We start from the raw sequence: 16,587 nt of genomic DNA, 5'->3' as shown, positions 1-16,587 counted from the left end.
AGGGTTCGGACGTTGAAGGCAACCGTTTCTCTCTCATTTCTTATCGGGCTTGGCATGGGAGCAGACACTTTGTCCGTGAAAGCGGGACTTACATCTTATAAAATGGCAGTATTTCGTGCCGATGCACCTGAGCTATATGCAACTAAAGTGCTTTGGAATATACGCGTTTTGGAAAACTATTTCAATACGCTTTTTACGTAACACGCTCAGAGTGGAGCGCTCGTTCTGTATATGGTACAGTTATTTAAATAATATATTTTTCTCTCGAAAGACTAACAAAAACTGAACTTCGTTCAGTCTAGTTCGTCAGGGGAAACATGACTCCAGCTTATCATTCACTTTTAATACGTGTAGGTTTTCAATGAAACTCAAATGCCAATACGAAAACAGATTCCACAAACATCTTTTGTGTTACGAAGGCAAAAAAAGAAGTGTCAGAGATGGTCTTTAGTAAATGTAGAGCAAATTAATTCTCGTGATCACCACATGAGGTTCCGTAGTGGGGGGGGGCAGTTATCGATCCACGAGGAGCGTCTGTTCCCCTACCCCAGTGTTTCTTAACTTTCAGCTCCGAAACACTGCATGTGCGTTCAAACAACTTTACAGTTCGATGTTTCTAACTACAAAATCGAGAATTTCTCGAAGTTCGCCACGCGGTTAACAATAATAAATTGCCACTGGAAGCAGCCATGAGTCTACGAGTTAGTATACACTTAGCAGGGTGAACAACTCCATTCGCTCCCCTACTCCCCCGTCTCTGCGGCTCGGAACTCCAGAACCTCTGGATGTTACCATATTACGCGATTTATCGCTTTACATGCAGGCGCAAGGAGGCATATATACCGCAGAGAAGGAATTAAGTATTATTATTAGTAGTAGTAGTATTAGTGGCGTGAGACTGAGTCCACTTGGTACTCCGGCAACTACTGGTCTATTGTACCAGCTCCAGATGGTGGATGATGGTGATTGTTGAGCAATTGCTGGAATGAAGTTTGGTAGGGGAAACCGAAGTACTCGGAGAAAATCTGCCCCAGCCCCACTTTTTCCACTACAAATCTCACACGATGTAACCTGGGCTCGAACCCAGGCCGCCGAGGTGGGAAGCCAGCGACTAACCGCCTGAGCTGTGGCACGGCCTATTCAAGGGAATTAAATAACAATAAAAATAAACTTGATTTTATCAGTTTTCCGCTTTTCTGGCAGTGATTGTTCAGAATGTGGCCTCCTGGGTTGTGAGAACCTAGAAGACCACAAGTAGCATTTTGTCGTTAACGAAAGATGGAATCCGTTTGAAATGAGTAGAGCTGCGCATGTCTCAGACACGCGAGTGTGTTCCTGCTCCAAAGAAATCATATCCTTTTCACTGCTTCGATGACGCGAAAGATAAACAACGGATGGTCGTGGAGTCCAAGCAATCAGGTCTAAGTCGATTGTGGACCAGCAGGAGCATCAGGGAAGGTGCGAGCGAGAAGAGATGAGAAGAAACGTCATCAACATTCTACAGGATCCACTACTAGAACAACTGCTTGTCCATCGCTCTACTGGTTGGTCGGGTCGGTCCAGTTGCGGAAATACTAAACAGAGAGAGAGAAAGAAAAAAAAAAGAGGGAAAGAGCACACTCGGCGCGCGCGCAACGATAAACAGGCAGGTAGGCAGACCAACGACCGCGACCGACGTTGGCGTCGACGTGGAGGACGTCGACGACGAAGAGGGAACGAACTAGCGCGGGCTAGCCGAGACCCTGCGATGGCCCGAGCCGAATGAGCGAGTGAGCGAGCGCGCGGCAACCTAGCGTCGGGCGGACGAAGCTGGAACGCGACCCCCAGTCAGTCCAGTCGAGATTTTGCTGCTGCGAGCCCTGGGTTGGCACCGAAGCGCTTTGCACGAGCGAGTCAGAGCACAGTCAGCCAGCAAGTGAGTTGCTGCTGCTACGTCTGCTAGAGGTGCAACTTAGCCCGCGCTACAGATCACTGGCAAGGGGACGGGGTGAGTGCCGTGGTGAAATGAAACCATTGCAGTGAAGGGAAGTTCGGAGAAATATTGGTTGGAAGTGTTGTGTTTTGACGGTGTGGTGTGACTCATTGAGAAGCGGATAGGGAATGTAAGCCTCATACACACGATCGATAGAAGTTTATATAGCCCGTCGTCCCTGCGCATCCTCGCGTCAAGGTAGATTCTTGTTGTTTTTTTACTCTGTCGTGGCCTGGCTTGTTTTGTTTTTGTGTACTGAAAGTTTCAGTTTATTCGATGCATTGAGGTTATCAATTTGTTCAGTGGTCACACGCGTACCGAGACAGGATGCGACAGTCATAATGCTGGATTTCTTACATGTGTTTTCGTGAAAGTGTGGAGCGTCTCGACACTGTTGGAGTACTATCAGACGGAGCGTGCTTCATGCCCACATCGCAACAACCACCACGGTAAGCACAATCAATAACCATCTCTACTGACTTAAGGGGAATACCATCCGACAAGCGCGGAGTTGTTTCCTGCCTCGTGCTCTCTTCTGGCACCGCCAGACGGCACGGAACCACTGCCGCTGCTTCTGCACCCCCCTCACAAGGATATGAATGGACTGGCCTCTACCATTTGTTGTCTGCAGTTATTGCAAATTATATTGGCTACGTGCATATGCAAGGGAGGGGGTAGATTTTCGTATGAATCACCCTTTTAATTCATGCGTCGTCGAGCCATGCCATCGTCCCTGTATTGTAAAGCAGTAGGAGGCTGTTATAATTGATCTGTAGGGCGCATGCGCTCATTATTTCGATATTACAAACATGTCATAAAAATGATGGAATTTAAAACATAGCTGTAAAGGGGAGAAAAAGAGCCGTGTATGCAGAATCTCTTTCCGTGTACAGCTCACAAGAGACGTATCAATAAATCATTATATGGCTGTAGACAACAGCCAGTAGATTCTTGCACGATACTGTTAAATTCTATTTGCGATAAGAGAAGGGGTCAGAATTAGTGGGTTTTTGAACTTTGTCCATCGTTCGGTGTTTTAGAAACCAGAAAACACAGCGGTTCGGAAACTGGATGCCAGGTTAGCTCTTAGAGTAGGTGTCTTCCCCCCCAAACTGAGGACGGAAACAGATCCAGCTTCCGAAACGTCGTGTTTTCTAGTTTCTGGAATACTGGACGATGGAGAAAGTCTGGAAACCCAGTAATTCTGTGTTTTATATACCATCGTTAAAACCGTTTGGAATCTAAGAGAAGGGATGCTCAACAGAAATATATGTTGGATTTTGTAACAGAATTTTCAAAATGAGAAGAATAGGCAGGAAATTTGGCAAATGGGACTTTTATTGCGGATAAGTTAGAGGTTCTCTAGGAGCTGGCAAAAGTGCGGCGCGCGTGCTGTAAGTTGCAGCTTATCTCGGATCCTGTTTCATTTGAATGTTCGCATTTTATTGCCAGAGAGATGAGAGTTCTAAACACAGCCGCAAATGGAAGCAGGAACTCCTTCCAATGCAAACAAAAAATTTTCATGAGAATGTCACTTACGAAAACGTGACAGTCACTCATTTAACTGAGTGGAATGCCGGAACCGTTGAAGATGAAAAAAGAAAATAGTTGAGCCAGTGTGGGCATTTACGCTGGGTTTCTCTTGCCACACAGCTACACGATATTAGAGGTGTGCTCCGACTACAGCTCTTTTAAGTTATCGATCACTAAAATTTCCACCAGGCCTGTTTTCACACTACACAATAACAGCCATGAATAGTAAACAGATATGACGTATGTGTGTATGCATGAGCACGGGGTCGTTTAATAAACCTTTTAGGTATTACAGAATAATTTTTCAACTACATTGTATTATCATTTGAAAAAAATCATGGTGATTTATAAATATATCTCACATGCAAATTATTTAATACATTTTAAGCATGGTATATTAAACTTAAGGGACTGTCTTGGGCAATGTTTAATGCAGACATGAAGAATTTAAAGGTACGCGTTTTATAAAAAGAAGACATAAAATAGAATATACTTTAAAACCTATGAACTTTCGACCAGGCATAGTATATTTTTATTTTTAGAAATGTATATTGAACTCTCCATTTTAGTAGGAAGGAGAGAGTTCTGTTCTTCAAGGCATAATTCGTGAGGATACTTTATCACAGTCACGCCGCCATGGAGTTGCACTGTGCTCCCGGAATTAATTCGTGCTTGATACAACACAGAATCGCCATGCATAACTACTTTCTTTACTTAAAATGTGCAAAACTTTAATATTCGTCACACTTTTAATTATGGTTCAGATGTGGAAAATATTAAGTTGTCTACCGTTAGGATTTGCATGAACAGATAATATTACAAAATGACCACCTGGTACGGAAATACAAATGTAATTAAGTGTTTGTCGGCATAACAGCCCTACTTTTGGGGACATTCTTTCTGCATCTTATGCTTGTATGTTGTGCGTCACAAACAGCATAGACGTTTTGAGAGACTTGATATTAACAATTAGTAAAAAATTATCTTTCATGTTCACCAGGCAATATCAAAGCTCCAACAGGAATATTTACGTCTTGAGGTATTTGCAACATTTCCTCCTTTGTTGACATTTATTGCATCTTGAAACAGAGAAATGCCGGAGTTTGTAAAGAGAAATATCGCACATTTATGTAGATAAATAAGCAGACGTAAACTGGCAGCCAAACAACAGCGAAACACGTCCATCTGTCAGTTTCTAGTGTCTTCGTCTGTCTCCCAACCGTGTGTAAACGGCACGCGTTATGTTGCATGGATTATCAGTCAAGATATCTATTTCTACAGCTTCACAGTGTGTCATAATCTTGGAGTAACCAGTGATCGCCATGTCGACTACGAAAACATGTTTAGTGGTGACTTCACTGAGAGTAACGAAGATGTTACAGAAAAATAATAACTTCGGGGAAAAGCCGACACAAATTGTCTTGAGGAAGTTGCGATACAATCAGATTCGGAACCTACGTTAGCTCGGTGACAGCTCTCAACAGATGATTCGCCAAATATACTAAAAGTAGCGAAGCATTTCTTTCCTTGTTTGAATAAATATATATAATTGGAAATAATGCGATAAAGATCAAATCGTAAATTGTGAAATGTCATCAGTTAAATTAAACTGTTAATACAAAGCAACATGAACAATATGTCAGATGTGAGATTTTAACAGCGGTGACTATGAAGAATGCCGTCTTCTGGGATGCGGCGCCGTGTAGATCTTGTGTGAACCGACGTTTCGGAGGAACCTATCGCCTCCATTATCAGTGTAGGAAAAACTGCGAGACTGGAACCAGTGTGAGCAGGTGGCTGAAGACTGAACTACCAGTCGAAAACACCTAGCTGGTTCCTCGCTCGCGGATATTTCTACCCTGAAGTTGGTGGCGATAGGTTCCTCCGAAACGTCGGTTCAAGCAAGAACTACACGGCGCCACATCCCAAAAGACGGCATTCAACAAACCAATACGTCCATAAAAAGAATCACTACTAAAGCATCAACATATAGAAGTGTTTAATGCCACAAATGGTTTCTAAACAGAAAAAAAAAAGGGTAACCGGTAAAATCAATTTATATTCCCTTTCCCATATAAAATAACGAGGAGCTCTATAACCGGTGCTGTTCGCCAGATATGGTTATGGTTATTACATCAAGCAGCCGAGCTGCAGCATGTAGCAGGAATGGTGACATATGCATGCTTACTTTCGGTCATGATATTTGGGGGGAGGAAACAGTGTGGCAGGGTAACATTAAGAAGAAATTTCATAAAGTGTGGCGTGAACTGAAGAAATTTCATGAAATATGGCGTGAAGTGATAAAATTTAATAAAATATGGCTTGAACTGACGAAATTTCATAGAATATGGTGTGAACTGACGAAATTTCATAAAATATGGCGTGAACTGACGAAATTTCGTGAAATACGACGTGGGCTGACTCGTGATAGTTACAGGAATCGTGTGAACTCGGCGTTGAACTTCGTAGTTCTGTGAAAGACGAGAAATTCTTGACTAGTTTCTCAAAAGGGACTCAACTTGATGGAGTAGCTGTAATCAGTTACGTGGACATGTAAGGTACACGGCCACAGTTGATAAATTAAGTGCCCAGCAAAACTACCTCTACGTTGTTATGAAAACCGGATGCCGCACCGTGACAAGTGAGAAATGTCTCTTATTGAAAATACGACTGCTAAGTATCGATTGGTACGTTCCTTAGCGATAAAGTTTCGACATATTTTCGCTAAATTATTAATTTAAGAAGAACAGTTTCAGTAAGTTTATTACATTTACGGTTTATTAGCCTGCTTTCCTTATTTATAAAAGAAGGTTTATGCGATCACCATGCTGTCTGTGTAGCCCCCCATAAACATTTTAATGTCCAAACTAATCTTTATGAAACTTAGTATGTATATCGCGGCAATTGAACCCGTTTTAACGGTGCACTTCAGAAGTCCCTTTCATCAGTCTGTGCATCTTTGTATAGATCTCCACATTGTTGCTAGGCAACGGATCAGTAAAAACTTTACCGCCGCAACGAATGCATATGCGAGAATAGAAGAACTGCTGAACATGTCTTCCATGCGGTCCGTGTCGTATCAAAGGAATATAGACAGTTCTTCCCAGAACCTCTTGCTTGTAATGAGAACCACTGGGATAGTATTCACCTTACTCGTGTTGCGAGGCCTAACTTCTTTATATACGGCCTTAGTTTATCACGCTGGACGAGAAGCTGATTGTGGATGTTAGCTCCTATAACATCTGCAGCAGAGCAAACTTGACTGCCAAAAATGTCACTTGGACTGGCCGGGCATTGAACTCGTGACTCCGCCTGCTGAGGAGAGTTGCACTAGCCAAGACTAACTGTGATATCCATTCTGATGTGTGTACTGCTGTGAAACGACGTGTAGTGGCTAGGTTGCGTGCTGAACAGGTCAGTTCCCGGCGGGAACCACCTCACCCAGACTGACACTGGGGCTCATGCAGCCTCCTAGCCAGGTGTTAACGGGGATGAAGCTAACAGGTCACTCCATCTAGCGCCTAGACCAAGAAAGCATGGAGCAATACCTCCGCTCGTCCATGTGGCGTCATACCGTGGTGCATAAGGCAGGGAATTTTGTTATGCATAACGAGAGAATGATGAGGATGAGGATGATGACGGTAGCAACAGAAACAACGGTTGTCGTTACAATTTCAGAAGGGCTTACATATTCAATCACTATTCCACGCTATGTCAAGACACATTTTTCCGTCATGGCCTCAATATCCGTCCATAAAAATCGAAGTTTGTGAATTGCACATTCCTGATAATGGAATATTCTACTGCCTTCAAAGTCAACTGTCTTTGCTTCTGCCAGGTAATCGCGTGTCGTTTCACAAAATGAGAGCCGTTACGAACTTACAAACCGGAGCAGAGACAGCGCACATAACATTCTCTTTACGACTGACCTTGACTACATTTCCCTCGAAAGGAAATCGACTGATGATTGGTAGGCAAGTGTTTCGTTACTCAATACCGAACAAAAATGAAACCCGTCCGACATTTCGCGTTTGGCCCTTCACCGTCAGTTCCTTAAGATTTCGCCCCCCCCCCCCCGAGTTTTATTGAGGAACATAGTGTCCGTAATTTACTGAAATACAATCCAAATCGACTTGAAAGGATTCTGACGATGGTGTATACTGTACTTCTTTTGGCTTGCTTTGGACTTCATTCATCGTCTGGTATGTAAAAGGCAAAAGACCATGACGTTTCGGAGACGGATCTTTACATACCAGACGATGGATGAAGTCCAAAACAAGCCGAAATAAGTATAATCCAAATCGTTGTAACCGTTTTCGAGAATATCGCTCATTTATTGGTCAGGGAGCTATTTGGAGGGCCCCTAATTTTTTAAGGTGCAGTGTTCGTGCTCACCTCGCACCGATCTGTATCAACTAAACCCTTAAATAGCAAATAGGAATAAAATTCAAGTGACCGTTCGGACGCTAGCGAGGCGCAAATCCATGAAGACAGAGAGACGACATTCCAGAAATCACTTTCATATTCGGGGGTGGGGTGAGCTCAAATCTCGAGATTTATTTTATCCATGACTGCAATACTTTTGCACACACACCTGGTCTATATTGCAGTAAAAACTGCGTGTGTGTGTCTAAGCGTTAGGTCATGAAGACGTATAGATAGCAGAGGTAAAGCCCGGGCACTTAGATCAATGTGAATGGTCAGTTTTAGGTTTCGGCTGTTTTGCTCACGTGGAAAGGAATGCCGTACAAAATCGTTATGAAACCAAATAGTTACCTTTCGTTAGTTTGTAAGTGTGCCTGAGAGTAGCTGCGAACATATCGATTGAATATGCAGTTGCCAGCACGTGACAAGTAGTGGTCCCCCTAGGCTGGAGGTCAGGCGGGAGGCTAACAACCTCTCTCTAAGTAACTAGCATATTAGCAGGTCCATTTACTAACCTCATTGCTAATAACAGTAGCAGCAAGGATTAGAAATATATTTAACCAAATGTGCAGCACAATAAGAACACTGAGTAAAATAGAAAGATACACAGATCCAATTTTATAAAGCTGCAGCGGTACCAGTTCTTACATAAGGATCAGAAATTTGGACTATAAGAAAATAAAGACAGCAAAAATTTAAACCTCAGAGATGGAATTCTTGAGGAGTGTAGCAGGCTATACAAGTAAGGCCCAAATACGAAATACTAAAATTGGAGACGAACTGAACACATTAATGTGAATAATAACATGTTAAAATCCACTTCACAGCGGAAACATCACGTCCTAGGAATGGAACACAGAAGAATTCCAAGAAGACTTTAACTTACAGCACACGGACACGAGAGAACAGAGAGCAAAAAACATTCTCTTCAGGGAGACGGCGCAGAGCACGCATGGCCCGATGCATGAAGATGATGATAATGGGGATGATTATTAACGATAATGCATCAACTGCAGAAGGATAATTAGTTATAAATCTGTAGATTTCGGAAGTGACCGTGATTTGCTTAAGGCCGGGGCTTGCATTTCGCTGGAGGGACACATTAAAATTCGGCCCTTCACCGAAATTGGAAAGCACAGCACATATTGTGAAGGCGAAAAGAAGTAAATCATTTCATCTTAAACCCTTTCCAACACTCTATTTCCCTTCCGATTAAAACGTTTAAAATTGTGACTCGGCATCAGGGAGTAAGTAAAGAGTTTGGAAGTAAAAGGTATTAATAACAACACTATGGCGTCTTTATACAAACCGAAGAACTGGTTGAGGTTATGATGTTTAAGACTTTTAATCAGTTTGAAATTTTGCAAAGACAAGGGGTGGTACAGGGCGAGAAAGGTGAAACGCGGGGCTACCATTAATTTGGAAATGTGACGTAACTAACTGAATGGAAAAGGGGACTAAGAAGACAGGAGTCGTCACCTAGCCAAAAGATTCCCCAACTTCTATAGTACCCAAAGGTTCGTTACCATATTCACAAGCCTCTATTCTGAGCCAGATAAATCCACTCTACATTCTCACCAGGTACTTCTTCAGATCCGTGTTCATGGTATAGTTGCATCTACACCTAGATTTCCCTACCGGTATCTTCCCTACAGGATTTCCGGTCAAAATTTTGCAAGCATATCTTATTTATTCTATGCATTCTACATGTCCCGTCCATCTCATGCTCCTCGGTTTCATCGCACGAATATTGTATGGTGAAGGGTACAATGTATGCAGTTTTTCTTAATGTAATTTTATGTGGCCTCCCGTTGCATCTCCTCTCTTCAGCTAATATTGCCCCCCCCAACACAGCCAACCTACGTTCCTCCAGGTTGCGAGACAAAGTTTCGAGCTACCGATAAAGTTACAGATCTGTATAGTTTGAGCCTTAGGCACGAGATTCTGAACTGCATGGAGCAACAATTCCACGAATTTAACATGCTGTTAACTTTTTCCTGAACAGACTATAGTATTAAATCACAAAACTTAACAAAGTTGTCAGTGTAGGATAAAGCACTGTTCTGGCAAGATCGCAGGTAGGGGCACCCTCACCAACGGGTTATGGTGCGTGGAAATCGTGTAACATATCCCCCCTTATTTCCCGTCCCCTCTTCTCTTCAGCAGATATCTGCCCCCACACCAAGCCTCTGCAGTGTAAGCGCGAGTTTATTATCTCGATAAAATTTGAATTTTGAAGATTTCTAGAGGACCTATTACCTCCAAAATCGTCGTGGAATCTTATACAAATTGTGATAAGTTCGTGTGAAATAGAAAATGTTAGTTCCACGTAACGATTTGAAAAGCAGCAGGATAGGCTGCCGGGTGTACACATGAAGCGATATCGCCCCTTTCCCTTGATATAAACTGAATTTCAAATTTAACTAAGTAAAAGGAAAATATTTGCCTGTGGTTCTGTATGGGTGTGAAACTCGGTTTCTGACATTAAGGGAGGAGCATAGACTGAGGGTGTTTGAGAACAGGGTGTTGAGGAGAATATTTGGACCGAAGAGAGATGAAGTGACAGGAGGTTGGAGAGAACTGCATAATGAGGAGCTTCATAACTTGTACTCTTCTCCAAGTATAATTAGAATGATCAAGTCAAGGAGGATGAGGTGGGCAGGGCATGTAGCACGAATGGGGAGAAGACGAATGTATGTAGGATATTGGTGGGTGGACAATATTAAATTGGATCTTAGAGAGATAGGATGGGATGGTATGGATTGGATAGATCTGGCGCAGGATAGGGACGAGTGGAGGGCTCTTGTGAACACGGTAATGAACATTCGGGTTTCATAAAATGCTGGGAAATTCTTGAGTAGCTGCAGAATTGGCTTCTCCTCAAGAAGAGCTCAGTTCCATGAGTGAGTAAAGGGAAAATATACGTTTCAGTTTTCCGCTGTAACAATGTGTTCTAGCAACATCTTAAAGCCTTACTTAAGACTAATTAAGTAAGAGAAGAAGCTCAGTTTACATGAGACTTGCTGATGTCTTTCCTGAAGGGCAGGCAGTTCAACTGGTGTTGATGCTTGGGGGCGGGCATGGGGAGTAACTCCACAGGCTCTGCAGTACGACAGCGTGTTGGCATGGCCGGATTGGGGGGGGGGAGGAGAGCTGGCATGATTACTTAAATGAATGCTTCAGATAAATCGCTTCAAATGAAAGTGCTTACGTTATTTTCACGAACTTATACTTCACAGTCTTCTCTGGGCCTTTTTAAAATCATTTAACTGTCATCCCGGATAACGGCAGCTCCTCAATACAATTCCGTGTTTGTGTTTCTCTACTGCACTGAGACGTGTTTGTGCAGTTGACTAATCGAATCGATCGAGTTACCTAACGACGCTCCTCAGAGGGCAGTAATTTCATAACATGAAATGGCAGTTTCATGATTTGGGAAGGATTCAAAAGGAATCGCTCATGGCGTGTTTTGAAACAACCTGATATCACCACGTCTCCAAAAGCGAGCTCGACTTTTCGAGAAAACGGATCTTTTGTTCGAGGTTCGAATGTGGGGCTACCTAACAAAAATTCGGTTTGCCAGTCACTACAGAACCCCTGTGTTCCATTAAAGAATGTTTAGAATTATAACATAAATTAACAACGACCTCTCTCCTACAACAGAAACCGCGAATACCAAAGACCTCCTTTGCCCAGATGAACCAGTTTCATATCCCAAATTATATTTCTTTAATGTTCATTTCAATTGAATCGTCATAGGTTATGTTAGGATCCCAGCGAAGAATTCTTCACGAAAAAACCTGTGTTCTAACACAGAGGCTGCCCACGACTGGGCATTCAGTAGGCCAGGCCGCATTTGCAGAGGCCCTTCATCTTTGCAACACTACAACAATCTAAGACTTACATGCTGGAAGTAGCCCCCTGTCAGCTGTCCGTGAACACGCTTTCAATTTCTTATCTACTCGCAATGTCTGGAAACCATATATATTTATTATGTAACCCAGAAACTGAACACTTCCCCTTGTCCGCTGTCCGTGACATGGAACCAGTGGCCTACACACGGTAGTGCAGATTTGGTAGTTCATGTGTCAACATGTGACATATTTTAAAGCTACTGTCTGGGAACAGTAACAGAAAAGAAGACAACAATTTTTGTTACCCTATGAACAATATTCATGCAGTATTTTAACTTCTTCGTTTAACACGTTCGTTTAAGATCCTGCCCATATATATATACACTCAGCTGGTATGTCGACGGCCTACGGACTGCGTGGCCGGGATTTAGTTCTCAGCGGGGACAAAAGATTTTTCTCTACTCCACAGCACCCAGACGGCCTCTAGGTCCCATCCAGACTCCTATCGAAATGGTAGCGAGACCTTTCTTCGGCAGTAAAGTGCCAGGAGCGTGAAGCTGACCACTCACCTCCATCTAATGCCAAATTCAGGAATGGTGGAGTTGTACCTCTTTTATTGCGTAAGTCTTTATGGCGCGGTGCTTAATTAATTAAGCACAGGGAGAACTTTAACTATACCTAGAAATATACAGCACCACATAACAATTTTGTTTTGTCACAAACCGAATTACGCAATTTTAAGCATTCTCAACCGGAGCCCACAATCCGGAATAACTGCAATACCGGGCAAATCACTTCTTATATGGGACGCGTACGGTTCGAATCTCTGCGAGGACACGAACTCTCCTGATTGTACTCAGTCCGTCTAGCGTCTCTAATAGGCCATGACCGCATGCTCTCACGTCCATTCCATCTCGTTATCATGCTCTCCGTCGACGTTATTGACAGCGTCGTTAAATAAACCATAAAGATGATAGCTCAGTCAGTACAGTGACTCGCTACGGGATGGAGGTTCCCAACGAAGGTATCGATTTAACCCTTTCGGACCATATTTCTGGTCCTGAGGTCAGCCGCTCTCCAGTGGATTTTGGAAGTCTAACTGTTGAAGTAAAAGCGACCGGGGCGTGAAGCTGAATTCTCATGTATAAAGTACGGAGATCAAAATGCTGGATGTGTGTCTTCCTTATTCCATACCAGTTCATGGCGTGGGGTTAAGCACAACTGGGACAAATTTACCTGCTGTTATTTACCTTTTACATGCAATTTTGGACACTCTTCGCGCTGATAACCGCGCCCAGGGTCTAGTCGAGTATGAAACAGGTTTATTGTGCACCATATAGCACTACTAGTCGCCAAATATGCCCATACAGTTGTCCCAATCTAATTAAGTTTCAATTAAGTTATCAGTTACTAATTCTACAGAGAGGGTTTATATTTGAGAAGCTTGCAGTCGTTCGGCCACTCATGAAATTGCCTGTCTTTCATGGTACCTGAAGGTTCAGTGCCGTATTCACAAAAGCCCGCCACTATACCTCACCCTGAGCCTGTTTCATCCGATCCACATGCTCGCATCCTGCTTGTTTAATACTCGTTTTAATATTATATTTCCATCTAAACACTGATCTCCCGAATAATTTATTTGCTTCAGGTGTTCATGCTAAGAGTCTTCGTTTCGTGTCTTGTCGCATCCACGTGTTCCCTGTCCCCCCACCTACCGTTTTCTTCTCGATTTGGTGTTACATATCGGGCCATGACCGCCGCTTGATAACTAGTAAAAAGTGAAAAACTTTTAAAATATTATGTCGACCAGGATATTAGAGTCGCCTTACCTTATTACTCAGTCTGAAAATATATTCTGCCTGCCGCAGTAAAATAGAGAAAGTCACGGGAATATATGAATAAATGAGAGGGACGGGACGGGACGGAACGGGACGTGGGGCTCCTGTGCATCTCCTTCTGCAGTAAATTATTCATTCAGTGACTACTGCGACCTTCTGTTTCTGTACGTATACCATTTACACTACTTTAAATTATTTAATTCATTAATTAAATGAATTATTTAGACTCGGAAGCCTCCTAGATAACATTCTCGCAGAGGTTTTTATTTGTAAACCGCCCAACAAAATCTGATATGCTCTACTCGTGTTTTATTTAACGACGCTTTTATAAACATCCGGATTGCAAAGAGGAAGAGGCTTGCAGGAGCAGCTGCGTGATTGTCGCCCGCTGAAGAAAGTCTCTGTTGCATGGAGCAAGGTAATTGATTCCATTCTTAAAAATTAAAATGTTTTGGAATTTTTCTTGTTTTATTGACGAATCTTGTAATGTCCTGTTCTATATTCGGGAAGTCGCAAGTTCGATTCTGAGCTTCAGGATTCGCTGAATAGATAAAAATTGGAAGACATTGTATTGCTAATGGGGTGGGACCAAGTCCCTTGTACTGCGGCCACATCTGGCCTATTGTACCAGCCCCAGATGAATAGAGTGATTGTGGAGCAATTGGTGGAATGAAGATTGGCAGGGGAACCCGAAGTACTCGGAGAAAACCTCCCCCAGCGCCACTTTATCCACCACAAATCCCACTTGACCAGACCCGGGATCGAACCCGGACCGCCGCGGTGGGAAGCCAGCGACTAACCGCTTGATCTATGTCGCGGCCCTCTGGAAGACACTGTAAGTACGAGTACAAGGCAAGACGAAAGGTATAGACGTCTCTGCATCATAAAGACTTGTGGAGGAGTGGAGGTATAGCTCCACCATTCTTGTCCTCGGAACTAGGTGGAGGTGGCTGGCCATATTCACCAGCCTGCCTGGTCAAACACGGTCTATTGAAGGGAGACCTGCAGCAGTGTTTATTCAGCTGAATGTTTTAGAGGACGTTCTTGACAAGTTAAACTGAGCGTACATCTATTCAATATATAAGAGGGCCAGTTTATTGATCTGCCTGATTGTGTGCGCGCAATTCCTTGTACGCCTTATATGAAGCAGGGAAATTCATTTAGTTATTGCAGTGGCATTAAGCTGGAAATTGCCTATGGTCCAAGATTTTCTCTAGTTGTCTCTCATCCAGTCTTCAAGTAACTGACTTTCATTATAGTGACACTTTTTGCTTATTTACTTGATCGAACTCAAAGCCCTTGAATACTAACATTGTAAAATATGTTATGCACTAGTTTTATTTTGTTTCTTGGGGTGGGGTGAGACTGAGTCCACTTTGTACGTCGGCCAATAACTGGCCTATTGTACCAGCCTCAGATGATAGATGATGTGGAGCAGTCAGTGGAATGAGAATTGGCAGGGGAAACTTAAGTACTCGGAGAAAACCTACCCCAGTGCTAATTTGTTCACCACAAATCCCACATAACCTGACCTTGGCTCGAGCCCGGGAACAAACCGCTTGAGCTGTGGCGCGTCCTGTGTTAAACACTAGGTTACAGGGTCAGTATAACGGTAACAAATTGTCTGAAGTTAAGTCCCAATACCAAGACCCACTTTAATATTATAATTCTTGACATACATCTGTCAAATAACCTTTCCATAGAAGCATAATTACATGAATTGTGCATTTCTTGTTTCTCCCATTCGTGTTATGATTATGTTGTTCTGAATTGTAATACGTATGGTTCGGTAAGTAGGCAGCTATGTTCTCAGCTTCGTAATAAATGTCTTTAACAGCAAGCACTGATTTCTTCTTTGTTCTTAAATAATTTTAAATAAAATGAAATTTCTGTTTAAACATATAGAATCACACAATGCGCATGTTTTATGGCACACTCTGAATGTTTGTGAGGATAGTACCATATGGCTCGGACAATTAGCCGAAAATTAGCAAGGACATCGTGTGAGCCTCTCCGCCACCTGCAGCACTTGCTTCTAGATACGTCCAATTGTTTAGGAGCAGCCTGCTGCCTCCGTCTTCAGGGTGGAAGATAGAGGAATCAGAGTTGTCCGAAATGTTGGAGCCTGTGTACCGAGCTGCACAGCATCAAGGCTCAGAACCCTTAACATTCACAGCCGTGAGAACCGCAAATATTGTACGTAGTGTGTGTAATGTCTGTCTCTGTCTTAACTCCCTTAACTTAATCGCCCTGAAAGTACTGAGTAGGAGCCTCAACAAAGAACCTCAGCATGAAAACGTTTCCGTTCCATCTCTGCTAACTGAACGGAGGCCGAGCCTTTCCTGAGAAGCTGAGACTCGTTGATTGTCAAGACATCTGCCAACCCCCACGGTTCATTGCCGCCTTCACAAGATCCCGTTCAGAGCTAGATTAATCCAGTCTGCACATCCAGGTCTAATTTACTTAAGACTAATTTTAATATTATCCTCCCATTCGCATCTAGCTGTCCGAAATGATCTCTTCGCTTCGGGTTTTCTAATTAAAATTGAACGTATTTCTAACGTATGCCATTAGGAAGGTGGGACTGAAATTAAACGGGACACATCAGCTGTTGGTCTGTTGGGAGATAACATAGGTACCATACAGAAGAACACACAAACTTTAATTGGCGCAAGTAAAGAGGTTGGTCTAGAAGTAAACACAGAGAAAACTAAGTACATGTTGCTGTCTCATCACCAAAATGCAGGGCAAAATCATGACATAAAGATAGGAAACAGATGTTTTGACAATCTGGCACAGTTCAGACATTTGGAAACGGCAGTAACAAATCAAAACCTGATTCAGGAGGAAATTAAGAGGAGACTGAACTCGGGTAATGCTTGCTACCATTCAGTCCAGAACCTTTTGTCCTCTCGTCTGCACTCCAAAAACATAAAAATTAGAATATACAAAACTATAATTTTGC

The 16,587-nt window shown here is 42.9% G+C and overlaps 1 protein-coding gene across 2 annotated transcripts in view; it reads left to right on the top strand.

Moving 5' to 3' along the window:
* Positions 1-1,803: 1,803 nt before the first annotated feature.
* Positions 1,804-16,587, top strand: part of LOC111870614 (irregular chiasm C-roughest protein) — a 525,714-nt gene continuing 510,930 nt past the window's right edge. For both annotated transcript variants that reach the window (XM_023863049.2, XM_023863048.2), the window contains exon 1: positions 1,804-2,421. The gene's annotated coding sequence lies outside the window, so the exon portion shown is untranslated. The remainder of the gene's footprint in view (positions 2,422-16,587) is intronic.

The sequence above is a fragment of the Cryptotermes secundus genome, unplaced genomic scaffold (assembly GCF_002891405.2).
Source record: "Cryptotermes secundus unplaced genomic scaffold, Csec_1.0 scaffold363, whole genome shotgun sequence".
NCBI lineage: Eukaryota > Metazoa > Arthropoda > Insecta > Blattodea > Kalotermitidae > Cryptotermes > Cryptotermes secundus.
This window is presented reverse-complemented; position numbering and strand designations above follow the sequence as displayed.